Source organism: Trichosurus vulpecula, chromosome 6, assembly GCF_011100635.1.
Source record: "Trichosurus vulpecula isolate mTriVul1 chromosome 6, mTriVul1.pri, whole genome shotgun sequence".
NCBI classification, from domain to species: Eukaryota; Metazoa; Chordata; class Mammalia; order Diprotodontia; family Phalangeridae; genus Trichosurus; species Trichosurus vulpecula.
The window spans coordinates 240,284,330-240,298,177 of record NC_050578.1 but is presented as its reverse complement, the minus strand read 5'-3'; the positions used below and the strand labels follow the sequence as shown (position 1 = coordinate 240,298,177).

At 40.0% G+C, this 13,848-nt stretch overlaps 1 pseudogene; it reads left to right on the top strand.

Annotated features, from left to right (window-relative positions):
- The first annotated feature begins 263 nt into the window (after positions 1 to 263).
- LOC118854949 lies at positions 264 to 11,723 on the top strand (annotated as a pseudogene).
- Positions 11,724 to 13,848: the final 2,125 nt, after the last annotated feature.

The following is a 13,848-nucleotide window of genomic DNA, read 5'->3' as shown; positions in this document are numbered from 1 at the left end:
ATTGACACTCTGTTGCATTGCCTCACATTTCTGGGTATAAGTCTAAGTCAGAGAAGATGGGCAATGTGTTACAGTAGATAGAATCCTAGGCTTAGAATCAGGAAGACCTGGATTCAAATTCCACTTTTAAGGGAAGATAGATGCTGAAGCTCAGGAGCAGAGGCTGCTTACTTGGGAAAGGAAGCAGGGCTGGGTCAGATTGAAAGAGAAAGTCAACTGGGTTTTAGCCACTCCCTGGGGTAGAGGGGGAAGGGAGAGGAATCATGCCATCTAGTAGCTTCCCATGTTATTCTCACTAAATAGTTGATGAGCTCCATCATTTCAGTTCCTTGTATGCACTAAAGAACTTCAGTTGCTGTCAGCACTCTCCAAATTTTAGTGCCCTTAGCCTAAAGCCCCATTGCCCTGCCCTAGTTACAGTTTTACTTACTAGAGCCACTACTTACTACTTGCTTGACTTTGGGCAAGTCACTACCCCTCTGTGATTTTTTCCCTCATCAGCAAACAAAGGGGGTTGTAGTAGATGATCTTTAAGGTAAAAAAAAAATAAATAAATTTCATATTTATTTAAAAAAAACACTTCTAAAGTACATTATGCCAAGCAAAATGGGGGGTGGGGGTGAGGTCGAGTTAAAATAATGGATAAAAAAGCATGCATTAAGCACCTACAATGTTCCAGGCCTTGTTCCAGGAAATGGTGATACAAATGCAACATTAAGACAGTCCCTGTTTTCAGGGAAATGACATTCTAGTAAGACCAGATCTGTGCCCTCATACAGTTTTGGTCTCTCCTGTAAATCAATCAATCAGTCACTAGATATTTATGAAGTACCTACTGTGTTCCAGTCTCTATGCTAAGGGCTGGGGATACCAAGATAGATAAAAGACAGTTCCTACTCTAGAGGAGTTCCTAATTGCTATCTCTCTGTATCTCTACCCCTTTGCATGGAGCTTGCCACATAGTAAATTCTTAATAAATGCTTGTTGATTTAACATCTGCAATGTAGCCTAGAACTATATTGCATAATATCACATTACAAGGATTTTAGAGAATTGCCAGGAAGCGTTCCGGGAAGTCTCTGAGAAGGGCCCCTTGTAGTTCTTGCTTTCTATAAAAATGCCAGAAAATATTGGGATCTTTGAAGGAAAAATCTGGGACTTTTGCAGTGGAAATGTAAATTTTGATATCTCCAAAGTATACAGAATGCTCTTGTGGTTCCCTTTTTATTTAACTTACCTTCCAAATGACTTCCAAGGAACACTTGGAACAAACTTTCATTCTAAATTTACCAAATTCATTTAAAAATTACAAGAAATGACATAAGGAGATGAATGTAATAGATGCTAATGTTCCTTGGAGGAGTCATGGGGCAAGAGAAAGAAAGAAACAGATTAAGATGCTGCCGACATTTGTTATTTGAATAGCAGCAGGATTGGGAAGTGCATAGGAGTAGAATTTCAAAGCTGTGTGTGGGAGGTACTTGTACAAAATATTTTGTCAACAGGATTTCTACATGCACCTCTCACAGGATGCTTGGGGAAATTTACCATGGAAGAGTGTTTCTCAACCCTTTCCCCACCCCCTTTGTAAATAGTAGAAGTGTTGGAATGAAAATACTCTAGTCAATGAGCACCCAGGCAATGGCAAGACTGGTCTGCTCCCCCTACATTTCCCAGAGGAGGCTACCAGGAACAAACCAAGGCATTGTCATCTCACCAAGCAGCTACTGTAGGAATACACTTCTCACTCATCTCCCTCCTTCAGCCATCCCCCTTATGGGCTTCCTGCTGCATTACTCCAGCCCAGTGCCACTGACATTCAATGGGAGAGTTAGAAGAGATTTTAGAACAGAGATTATCAGAACTGGAAGGGAGCACAAAAGGCCAGAGTTGGAAGGGAGCATATAATAGTGAATGTTGGCACTAGGAAGGAGATTGGAACAAAGAACATGAAATGTCAGAGCTGGAGTAAACCTTAGATCACAGGGCATTGATTGGAGTTGGAAAGGAAGAAAAATCATAAAATAGCCCTGGAAGGGAGCTTAGAATGTAGAACATAAAATGCTAAATTTGGATGTGACTATGGAGCAAAGAATGCCAGGGCTAGAAGAGACCTTGGAATATAGAATACAGAATGTCAGAGCTTGGAGAGACCTTGGAATACATAGCCTAGGATGAGAGAGTTGGAAAAGAACACAGAACAAAATGTCAGAGCTAAAAGCAACCTTAGAACATAAAACACAAAATATCAGAACTGGAAGAGAACTTAGAACATGGAGCAGAGGATGCCAGAAAAGGGGAACATAGAACAAAGAATTATTGGTGATGAAAGAGAACTTAAACAAAGAACATGAAATGTCAGAACTGGAAGAGAACTTAGAACACAGAGCAGAGGGAACATAGAACAAAAAAAAAATGATGGTGATGGGAGAGGATTTGAACAAAGAATATGGAATGTCAGAATTGGAAGAGAACTTAGAACACAGAGCACAAAGTGCCAGAGAAGGGGAACATAGAACAAAGAAACTGTTGGAGATGGAAGAGATGTTTGAAGAGAAAAGATAATAAAGTGTCAAAGTTGGAAAAGAATACTGATCTTTGAATGTTAGATCTGGAATGGACCTCAAAGATCATGTAGCTTTACACTCCCATTGCATAAGTGAAGAAACTGAGGCACAGAGTGGGGAAATGGCCTGCCAAAGGTCATACAGAAGTAGGCAGTAGAGTTTAGATTCCTAGCCAGATTTCCTAAATCCAAGACCAGTGCGCTTTCTATTTCATGGTGTCACCATTCAAGGAATGTTCTTCTCCTTTGTAAGCAATTTTTTCATCACATTTGATAACATTCATCATAGATTATCAAGTTTTTGATTGTGGGAAAAGTCAGTCAAGAAATATGTCTTATGTGTCTACTCTATATTAATCATCATGCTAAATGTCAGGCCAAGCTAAAGACTTTAGCTATGTTGTGGTACAGAGGGATGGGCAGCGTAGAAAACTGGCCTGCGTCCTGAAGTCACCACTACCTGATCATGTGACCTTGGCCAAGTCAATTAAGTTTTCTAGGCTTCATTTTGTCCCCTGTAAAATGACAGGGCTAGATTTGATGAACCCTAAGGTTCCCTCTGCCTTCAAAATTCGATGGAATTCATAAAAGTATATGACTAATATTTAAAGTAAGGATATTGTATTTTTTCTCCTTCCAAATTGGCACTCACTACAGCCCAAATGGTTCTGTTTCCTTTAAAGGCACTATGGGGAGGGGGAGGCAATATGTCAGAGTAAAAGGGACTTGCTTGAGCTCTCCCCCAAACCTCCCAAATACCAATAAAAATGACTCTAAACAAATTCTAGAGCAGCAGAACCCACAAAATGACAGAGTGAAACAAATTTCTAGCCCAAGACAACCTGGAAGGACAAGAAAGGTCTGTTGCACCAATCTGAAAAAAGAGCACAGTCCAAGTAGCAGGCAGCAGCCTCAGACAGAGGGCAGGGTGAGAAGCATGGTTTCCCCCTACCTCCACCCCGTCCCTGGCCTCCCACCACCTACCCTACCCTTGCTCCCCATATAGGAAATCAGGTATAGAAATCTATCTTGCCCTACAGGAAAATAGATGGGAAGGGGATGGGGGGGCTGACAGAAGGGAGGGCAGATTGGGGGAACACGTAATCAGAAAGCACACCATCTTGGAGTGGGGGAGAGGAGAGATGGAGAGAAAATTTGGAACTCAAAATCTTGTGGAAGTGAATGTTGAAAAATAAAAATAAAATAATTAATAGAAGTTATTAGCAGGAGGCTTTCAGAAAAACCTGGACTTACATGAACTGATGCAAACATGAAGTGAACAGAACTAGGAGAACATTGTATGTGGTAACAGCAACATTCTATAATGATCAACTGTGAATAACTTAGCTGTTCTCAGAAATACACTGATTTAAGACGATTACAAAGGACTCATGTTGAAAAAATGCTATACACCTCCAGAGAAAGAACTGGTAGAGTCTGAATGGAGATAGAAGCATATTTTTTTTACTTTATTTTTCTTGGGTTTTTTTTGGTCTCTGTTTTCTTTCATAACATGACTAATATGGAAATGTTTTTCACAACTGCACATTTATAACCTATATCAAATTGTTTGCCTTCTCAATAAGGGAGGTGGAGAGAGAGGGAGGGAGAGAATTTGGAAGTCAACATTTTCAAAGAAATAAATGTTTAAAAATTTACATGTAATTGGAAATAATTAAATATTTGAAAAATTAAAATACAGCATATAATTAAATTCCCCAAAAGAGGAGATTTTTTAAAAAAATTTATAAAACCTTTAAAAAAAGTTACCATTACCCTTCTAGAAAGTGATGTTCACAAAAATCCGCCATCTTTGACTCTTCATTTGCCTTCACATCCCCTATGTTAAATCTGTCTTCCTATTTCTACCTCCACAACATTCTTCATTTCCATGCCCTTCTGTCCACTTATACAGCCTTTTCAAGGCTTTCCCCACACTTTCCTGACATCTCTCTCTTTGAATTCCAATCTTTCTTAAAGAAATAGCCCTAGTACTACCTCCTTCTTGACGACCTTCCCTAACCCTCTATCATTTATATATATTTATATATACACACACCCCTCTACCATTTTACACACACACACACACACACACACACACACACACACACACACACACACATTCCACTTCCTGACTTCTTGAGCTGGTTCCACGTCATTTCTTCAAAATCCCTTGATTCTTAATCTCTCCTGTATCATGTAGTCCTTTGACAGTCTGGTGAAATGTATAGACCCCTTCTTAGAATAATATAACAAAATAAATAAAACAAAATGCATCAGATTAAAAAGGAAAATAATTTTATTAGAATAAATGTTATCTAAAATAATTTTGACTACATGTGTGCAATTTGTTCTTAATTTTGCTCCACTCAGTGGAGTGCTTCCATTTTGAACAGTGCACTTTAAAGGGGTAGATGTGTCCTTTGTTTTTTTGTAATATCTAAATATAATTTTAAAATTGTGAAAGGAATAGTGATATGTATGTATGTGTGTACACAATGTAAAACAACAAATTCAGAGACCTGAGATTAAGAAGTCCTGCATAAAATATAAACCTTGAGATCAGAGGCCTGTGTTTGTTTGTTTGTTTGTTTGTTTGTTTGTTAGTCTATCCCAAGTACTTGAGACTGAGAAAAGTGAAGAGACTTCACACAGCTAGCAAGTAACAGCCCTGGAATTCAAACCCAGGGCTTTTGCCTCCACATCTAGGGCTTTTTACCTCTCCTCTTCTGTCAGCTTTCTCTAAATCAATATGAAGACTTTGAATCTATAGGTCTATGTGCTTTGTTCCTATTTCCCCCATTTAGTCCTGGAAAATTCCAAAGAAGAATGTGCTATCCAGGCCACTTGTCTTCCTCTCCTTCATTTCCCTACCCGTGGAAAGGCTGAGCGCCTTCTGGCCAACTTCTCTGTCTCTTCCCAAAGCTAAACTCTATTGCCTTGACAGCTACTAATCACCAACAATGTTAGCCATGGCAGGCAGTTTCATGTCTTTGTCTTCTTTTTCCCAAAGGCATTTAGTTACAGCTACAACAAGGGAAGAACATGAGTTGTTGGAGCACATCTCTGTTCATAATCTCCAGGGGAAGGATAGGATTAAATACAATACTTAGAAAATATCTTTTCAAGTAAAATCTTCCTCAGTTCAAATCAAGGTATTTCAAGTTGGGTATCCTAAGGGAAAATGTTCACTTCCCTTCAACTCAAAAAGGAGAGCATTAAGGAGGGAAAAATTCAAGGTTTCAAGAAGCCCCTTTAGGCCATCTTTCACAAGAGGCAAAAATAGGTGAAGCTGGGTCAAGGAGTAACCAGACGAATGACAAGGAGATGGCATAGTTAAGGCACAGGGCTCTTTGCCTGTATAGAGTAACTAGCAGTGAGCACTAGAAATATCTTGGCTCCTTCCTTAAGGGGACAAGAGATCCATGATAACAAGAATGTCAAGATGATAGAGAAGAGGACATTAGATAATCTCTATGAATGAGTCCTCCATATTGGCAGTAAAATGAAGCTTTTAAGAAAACTACAAGTCACCATAGAAACAAATCCAGCATTGTTTTGGTATCCAGAAGTGAACAAGAAAATTGACTTAAAATAAAAACTAATTAAAATTAGGTCCTAATAAAGTTCACTTTGCAATCATTTTCTTTAAGGTTTAAAAATTATAGTTCGGAGGGGATCTGGTTTTTAGGTGTAGACGTATGATTTCATTGATGTGGGGAATTCTCATTAAAGAATTTTCCTCTTCCAAAGCAGACTCACACTATTCCATATCTTATGGTCAAAGTCAGAGACAGTCAACAAATAATTTTTTTCAAAAAACAATATATTTTTTCAATCAATAAAAATCCATCTTCTCTCCCTCTTAATTCCCCTTACCAAATTGAGAAGAAAGTAAAAGCAAAACCTTTATTACAAATATTTATATTCAAGAAGAGAAAAACAACCCATTGACCATGTCCACACACACACACACACACACACACACACACACACACACACACACATATCTGAGTCCATTAGAATGGGTAGAATATTTCATCAAGTGTCCTCTGGGCTACTCAGCACAGCAACAGCCCTTCTTCCTCCACAGTGGTCAGCTATGACCTCCGACTCCCCAGCAACCATACCAAAGGGACTCACAGTTGGCATCGATCTTGGCACCACTTACTCTTGTGTGGGAGTCTTCCAAAATGGGAAAATGGACATCATTGCTAACGACCAAGGAAACAGCAACACCCCAAGCTATGTCACCTTCACCAACACAGAACATTTAATCAGTGATGTTGCAAAGAATCAAGTTGCAATGAACCCCACCAACACAGTTTTTGGTGTTTTTTTTTGTTTTTTTTTTAATTTTTTTTTGTTTTTGTTTTTATTTTTTTTTTTGGATTAAAAAGCAAAATGTTTATTTTTTTTGCCAGTTTAAATTTAAATTTATTTAACATATTTAGTTTTCAGCATTGATTTTCACAAGACTTTGAATTACAAATTTTCTCACCATTTCTACCCTCCCCCCCACTCCAAGATGCCATATATTCTGGTTGCCCTGTTCCCCAGTCAGCCCTGCCCTCTATCACACACCCCCCCATCCCCTTTTCTCTTCCTTTCTTGTAGGGCAAGATAAATTTCTATGCCCCATTGTCTGCATATCTTATTTTCTAGTTGCATGCAAAAACTTTTTTTTTGTTTTTGAACATCTGTTTTTAAAACTTTGAGTTCCAAATTCTCTCCCCTCTTCCCTTCCCACCCACCCTCCCTAAGAAGTCAAGCAATTCAACATAGGCCACATGTGTATCATTATGTATAACCCTTCCAATACTCATGTTGTGAAAGACTAACTATATTTTGCTCCTTTCCAACCCATCCCGCTTTATTGAACTGTCTCGCTTGACCCTGTCCCCTTTCCAAATTGTTTGTTTTTGATCACCTCCACCCCCATCTGCCCTCCCCTCCATCATCCCCCCCTTTTTTTTTTATCTTCCTCCCTCTTCTTTCCTGTGGGGTAAGATACCCAATTGAGTATGTACGGTATTCCCTCCTCAGGCCAAATCTGATGAGAGCAAGGTTCACTCATTCCCCCCTCACCTGCCCTCTCCCCTCCTCCCACAGAACTGTTTCCTCTTGCCACCTTTATGTGAGATAATCCACCCCATTCTATCTTTCCCTATCTCCCTGTCTCAGTATGTTGCTCTCTCATCCCTTAATTTGATTTTATTTCTTTTAGATATCCTCCCTTCATCTTCAACTCATCCTGTGTCTGCTCTCTCTTTTTTATATGTGTATATATATATATATATATATATATATATATATATATATATGTATGTATGTATGTATATACACACACAGATATATACATACATACACACTCACTTATATATATATATACATAAACATGTATATATATATATATATATATATATATATATATATATATATATGCATATTCCCTTCAGATACCCTAATACTGAGGTCTCATGAATCATGCATGTCATCTTTCCATGGAGGAATGTAAACAAAACAGTTCACCTTTAGTAAGTCCCTTGCAATTTCTGTTTCTTGATTACCTTTTCATGCTTCTCTTGAATCTTGTCTTGGAAAGTCAAATTTTCTATTCAGTTCTCGTCTTTTCACTGAGAAAGCTTGAAAGTCCTCTATTTTATTGAAAATCCATATTTTGCCTTGGAGCATGATACTCAATTTTCCTGGATAGGTGATTCTAAGTTTTAATCCTAGCTCCATTGACCTCCGGAATATCGCATTCCAAGCCCTTCGATCTCTTAATGTAGAAGCTGCCAGATCTTGGGTTATTCTGATTGGGTTTCCACAATACTCAAATTGTTTCTTTCTGGCTGCTTGCAGTATTTTCTCCTTCATCTGGGAGCTCTGGAATTTGGCCACAATATTCCTAGGAGATTTCTTTTTGGGATCTATTTGAGGAGGCGATCAATGGATTCTTTCAATTTCTATTTTGCCCTGTGGCTCTAGAATATCAGGGCAGTTCTCCTTGATTATTTCTTGAAAGATGATATCTAGGCTCTTTTTTTGATCGTGGCTTTCAGGTAGTCCAATAATTTTTAAATTATCCCCTCCTGGATCTATTTTCCAGGTCAGTGGTTTTTCCAATGAGATATTTCACATTGTCTTCCATTTTTTCATTCCTTTGGTTCTGTTTTATAATATCTTGATTTCTCATCAAGTCACTAGCTTCCACTTACTCCAATCTAATTTTTAAAGTCGTATTTTCTTCAGTGGTCTTTTGGACCTCCTTTTCCATTTGGCTAATTCTGCCTTTCAAGGCATTCTTCTCCTCATTGGCTTTTTGGAGCTCTTTTGCCATTTGAGTTAATCTATTTTTTAAGGTGTTGTTTTCTTCAGAGTATTTTTCAGTATTTTTTTGGGTCTCCTTTAGGAAGTTATTGACTTGTTTTTCATGGTTTTCTCACATCCTTCTCATTTCTCTTCCCAATTTTTCCTCTACTTGTCTAACTTGCTTTTCCAAATCCTTTTTGAGCTCTTCCATGGCCTGGGACCAGTTCATGTTTTTCTTGGAGGCTTTTGTTGTAGGCTCTATGACTTTGTTTTCTTCTTTAGGCTGTTTGTTTTGGTCTTCTTTGTCACCAAAGAAAGAATCCAAAGTCTGAGACTGAATCTGGGTGTGTTTTCGCTGCCTGGCCATATTCCCAACCAACTAACTTGATCCTTGAGTTTTTCAGCGGGGTATGACTGCTTGTAGACTAACGAGTTCTACATTCCACGTTTGGGGGGGAGGTGCCAGCTCTGTCACACCAGCACCTCCTTCCCCAAGAACCCCCAACCGGGACTGGGCTCAGATCTTCAGCAGGCTGTGCACTCCTGCTCTGATCTGCCACTTAATCCCTCCCACCAGGTGGGCCTGGGGCCAGAAGAGGCAACAGCTGTAGCTGCCCCACCTCCGCTGCCCCCAGGGCTGGAAGCCGAACCGCAAACTCCTTCCACTCCTGCAGCTTTTCCCACTAACCTTCTCCACAGTCTTTGGTGTTTGTGGGTTGAGGAGTTTGGTAACTGCCACAGCTCACTGATTCAGGGCGCTAGGGCCCCTTCCACCCGGCTTCTGGTCTGGATGGTCCACGCCGCTCAGGCTGGGTTCTGCTCCACTCCGTTCCCAGCTCCTAGCTCCCAGCTCCCAGCTCCATGTGGGATAGACCTCACCCAGAGACCATCCAGGCTGTCCTGGACTGGAGCCCTGCTTCCCTCTGCTGTTTTGTGGGTTCTGCAGTTCTAGAATTGGTTCAGAGCCATTTTTATAGGTTTTTGGAGGTACTCGGTACAGAGATCACGCTAGTCCCTGCTTTCCAGCTGCCATCTTGGCTCCGCCCCCCACCCCCACCAACACAGTTTTTGATGTCAAACATTTGATTGGTCCCTTTGATGATGCAGTTGTACAGTCAGACATGAAGCATTGGCCTTTTATAGTGGTGAATGAAGCAGGCAGGCCTAAGAACTAAGTGCAGTACAAAAGGGAGTCCAAAAGTTTCTATCCAGAAAAAGCATCTTCTATGGTCTTGACCGAGATGAAATAAATTGCTGAAGCTTACCTTGGGAAGACTGTCACAAATCCTGTGGTTACAGTACCATCCTATTGTAATGATTCCCAGTGTCAGGCCACCAAAAATGCTGGGAACAATCGTTCACGTCAATGTGCTCTGAATCATCAATGAGCCAACTGCTGTTATTGTTTATGGCTTGGACAAAAAGGTTGATGCCGAGAGAAATGTGTTGATCTTTGACCTTGGAGGTAGTACTTTCAAAGTCTCCATTCTTACCATTGAAGATGGTATCTTTGAAATCAAGTCCACAGCTGGGTTCACCCATTTGGGTGGGGAGGACTTTGACAACCGAATGGTCAACCATTTAATTGCCGAGTTCAAGCGAAAGCACAAGAAAGACATCAATGAGTACTGCTTGTGAACATGCAAAGCATACCCTCTCTTTCAGTACCCAGCCCAGGATTGAGATAGACTCCCTGCATGAATGTATCGACTTCTATACATCAATCACCTGAGCCCGTTTCGAAGAGCTGAATGATGATCTTTTCCGTGGCACCCTGAGCCTTGTGGAAAGGTCCTTAAGAGATGCCAAGCCAGATAAATCACTGATTCATGACATTGTCCTATTGGGTGGCTCCACTAAAATTTGCAAAATCTAGAAGCTTCTGCAAGATTTCTTCAATGGCAAAGAACTCAACAAGAGTATTAATCTGGATGAGTCTGTAGCCTATGGTGCAGCTGTCCGGGAGGCTGTTTTGTCTGGAGATGAATCTGAAAATGTGCTAGACTTGCTGCTGTTGGATGTCACTCCTCTTTCCCTTGGAATTGAAACTGCTGGTGGAGTTATGACCATCCTGATCAAACATAATACCACCATCCCCACCAAGCAGACAGACCGTTACCACCTATTCAGACAACCAGCCTGGTGTGCTTATTCAGGTTTCTGAAGGTGAGGCGGCAATGACAAAGGATAACAACCTTCTTGGCAACTTTGAGCTCACAGGAATCCCCTCAGCACCCGGGGTGTTCCTCAGATTGAAGTAACATTTGACATTGATGCAAATGGCATCCTCAGTGTTTTTTCCGTGGATAAGAGCACAGTCAAGGAGAACAAGATCACCATCACCAATGATAAAAGATGTCTGAGCAAAGAAGACATTGAGCATATGGTCCAAGAGTCTGAGAAATACAAGGCTGAGGATGACAAGCAGAGAGACAAGGTGTCTTCCAAGAATTCTCTTGAATCTTATGCTTTCAACATGAAGGCTACTGTAGAGGATAAAATACTGCAAGGCAAAATTGGTGATGAAGACAAACAAAAGATCCTTGACAAATGTAACGAGATAATCAGCTGGCTGGATAAGAACAGACTGCTGAAAAGGAAGAATTTGAAAATCAGCAGAAAGAATTGGAGAAGGTCTGCCCCATCATTACTAAGCTGTACCAGAGTGCAGGAGGCATGCTAGGAGGCATGCCTGGTGGGTTCCCAGGGGGTGGAGCAGCCCCATCTGGAGGTGCTTCCCACCATTGAAGAGGTTGAAGAAGAAGGAAGAAAGAGCATTGCACACGGTTTTCCAAAAACTGAAGGACTCAAATTTGTAGCCAAGGTGGTAGCTACTGTGTAAATCTTGCCATTCTGAATACTTGAATGTGTGCAGAGGGAGAGAAGTGAACAACATTGCACTTTATCAGTACTATAAACAAGTGGAAATACAATTCTCATCCTGGAGAATAAAATCTATTTAAAATTGACACCCCTGGAATCTTTCAATGTTGCTTGTCTTTCCAATATTTTTGTCTCCATATAAATCAGTCTCTTGGCTCTGTTCATCTCTCTCTACATCAACTCACCGGGTTCTTCTCCAGTTTCTCTGAAACCATCTTTTTGTCATTTCTTACAGCACAATAGCATTCCATCACATTGATATACCATAACTTGTTCAGTCATTCCCAAATTACAAAGCATCTTTTCAGTTTCAATTCTTTGCCACTGAAAAAAATAACTGCTATTAGTAAATTTGTACTGCCTTAGAGTTTGTTTTGCTTAGAATTAATCCCTTCCTTAGTCTACCTTGTCTCTTATTTCTCCCTCTCCCTTATCCCCTTTCCTTCCTGTCTCCCTATTAAGTGAAATGTATTTATCTTTTTTAAGATTTTTTTTTTATTTTTAGTTTACAACACTCAGTTCTGTGTGTCTTTGAGTTCCAGATTTTCTTCCCCTCCCTCCTCTCCCACCTCCCCCCCTCAGATGGCATGGAATCCAATATACATTCTATATATATACCTTCACATTAAATTTATTTACACAATAGTCAAGTTGTAAAGAAGAATTATGACCAGTGGAATGAATCATGAGAAACAAGAAACCAAACCAAAAGAAAGAGAGCAAATAGTTTGCCTCAATCTGCATTCAGACTCCATAGTTCTCTCTCTGCACATAGATAGCTCTTTCCATCATGAGTCCTTTGGAGTTGTCTTTGAACCTTGTATTGCTGAGAAGAGCCAATTCTACAGCAATGCCACGTGTATATGTTTATGTGTGTTCTTCCCTCTTTTGACTTCAGATGAGAGTTCAGATGAGAGTGAAATTCAAGTGTCACCTGCTCCTCCTACTTCTTCCTCTTTATATGGACTTTGACTTGTGCACCTCTACCACACGAGAAAAAATGTCCCTATTCTTTTGCTCCCTTTCTCTCTCTAGTATATTCCCCTTACCTTGTTTTTCAATTTTATTTTGTCATCAACATAAAACAGAACCACTTCTTGATCTTGTCTAATTAAACTGTCTCTATGACCCTTGGTGACTACTTGGTTTTGAGGGGACACATGCATGGTTTCCCCATATTGTAAGCAGTTTATCCTTGAGCTTTAATGTTCATTCATGCTTACCTTTTGATATCCTCTTGACTGCTATGACTATGTCTATGCAGCCCTGGCCTTTTCATCTGGAATGATTGGAAGTCCTCATTAAAGGTCGGATTCCTGCCCCCCACCCACTCACCCAATAGAATTATACTAATTTTGCTGAGTAAAGTATTCTTTCTTATACGCCTACATCCTTTTGGGATATCATATTCCAAGCTCTCGTCTCCTTATAGGGATGTCTTCTAAATCATGAGTAATCCTCACTGTACCTCCCTGTTACCTGATTCTTTGCATTATATTTTTTTTTTTACCTGGAAGCTCTGAACTTTGGTTGTAACATGACTGGGAGCTTTCATTTTGGGATATATGTCAAGAGGTAACTAATGGATTCTTTCTATTCCAGAAATTCAAGTCAAACTTATTTGTAGTCCATGCTTTCTTGGAGGCTTAGCTTATAGATATTTTGGAGTCATTCTCTTCTACTATATTTGTGTCTTGAAGATCCTTGTCATCATAATAACTATTTAAGTAGGATAATTTTCTTGTTTCTTCATCCTTCCAATTTCCTTTTTGACTTCAGACTTCATATTTGAGCAGGCTGTGTGTATTTCTGGAGGGAATACTTGTGATGTTCTTGCTGCTTTCTTGAGGTTATTGAGTATTGCAATTCCAGGATTTCAGGAATAGCTTAGACTAGGAACTGGAAGTTCAGTGCTTCCAAAGTGGTCTAATTCAGACCCAAGTGTGAGTTCTATCCTCTTGGTGGGGTTTCTACAAGTTCTTGACCTGGCTTGGGGTCTAAGCAACATGCCTATAAGTTTGCCCCAGTTGGAGTTCCAAAAGTCTTCTGTTGGGCTCAACCTGCTGTTTCAGAATGAAAAGCTC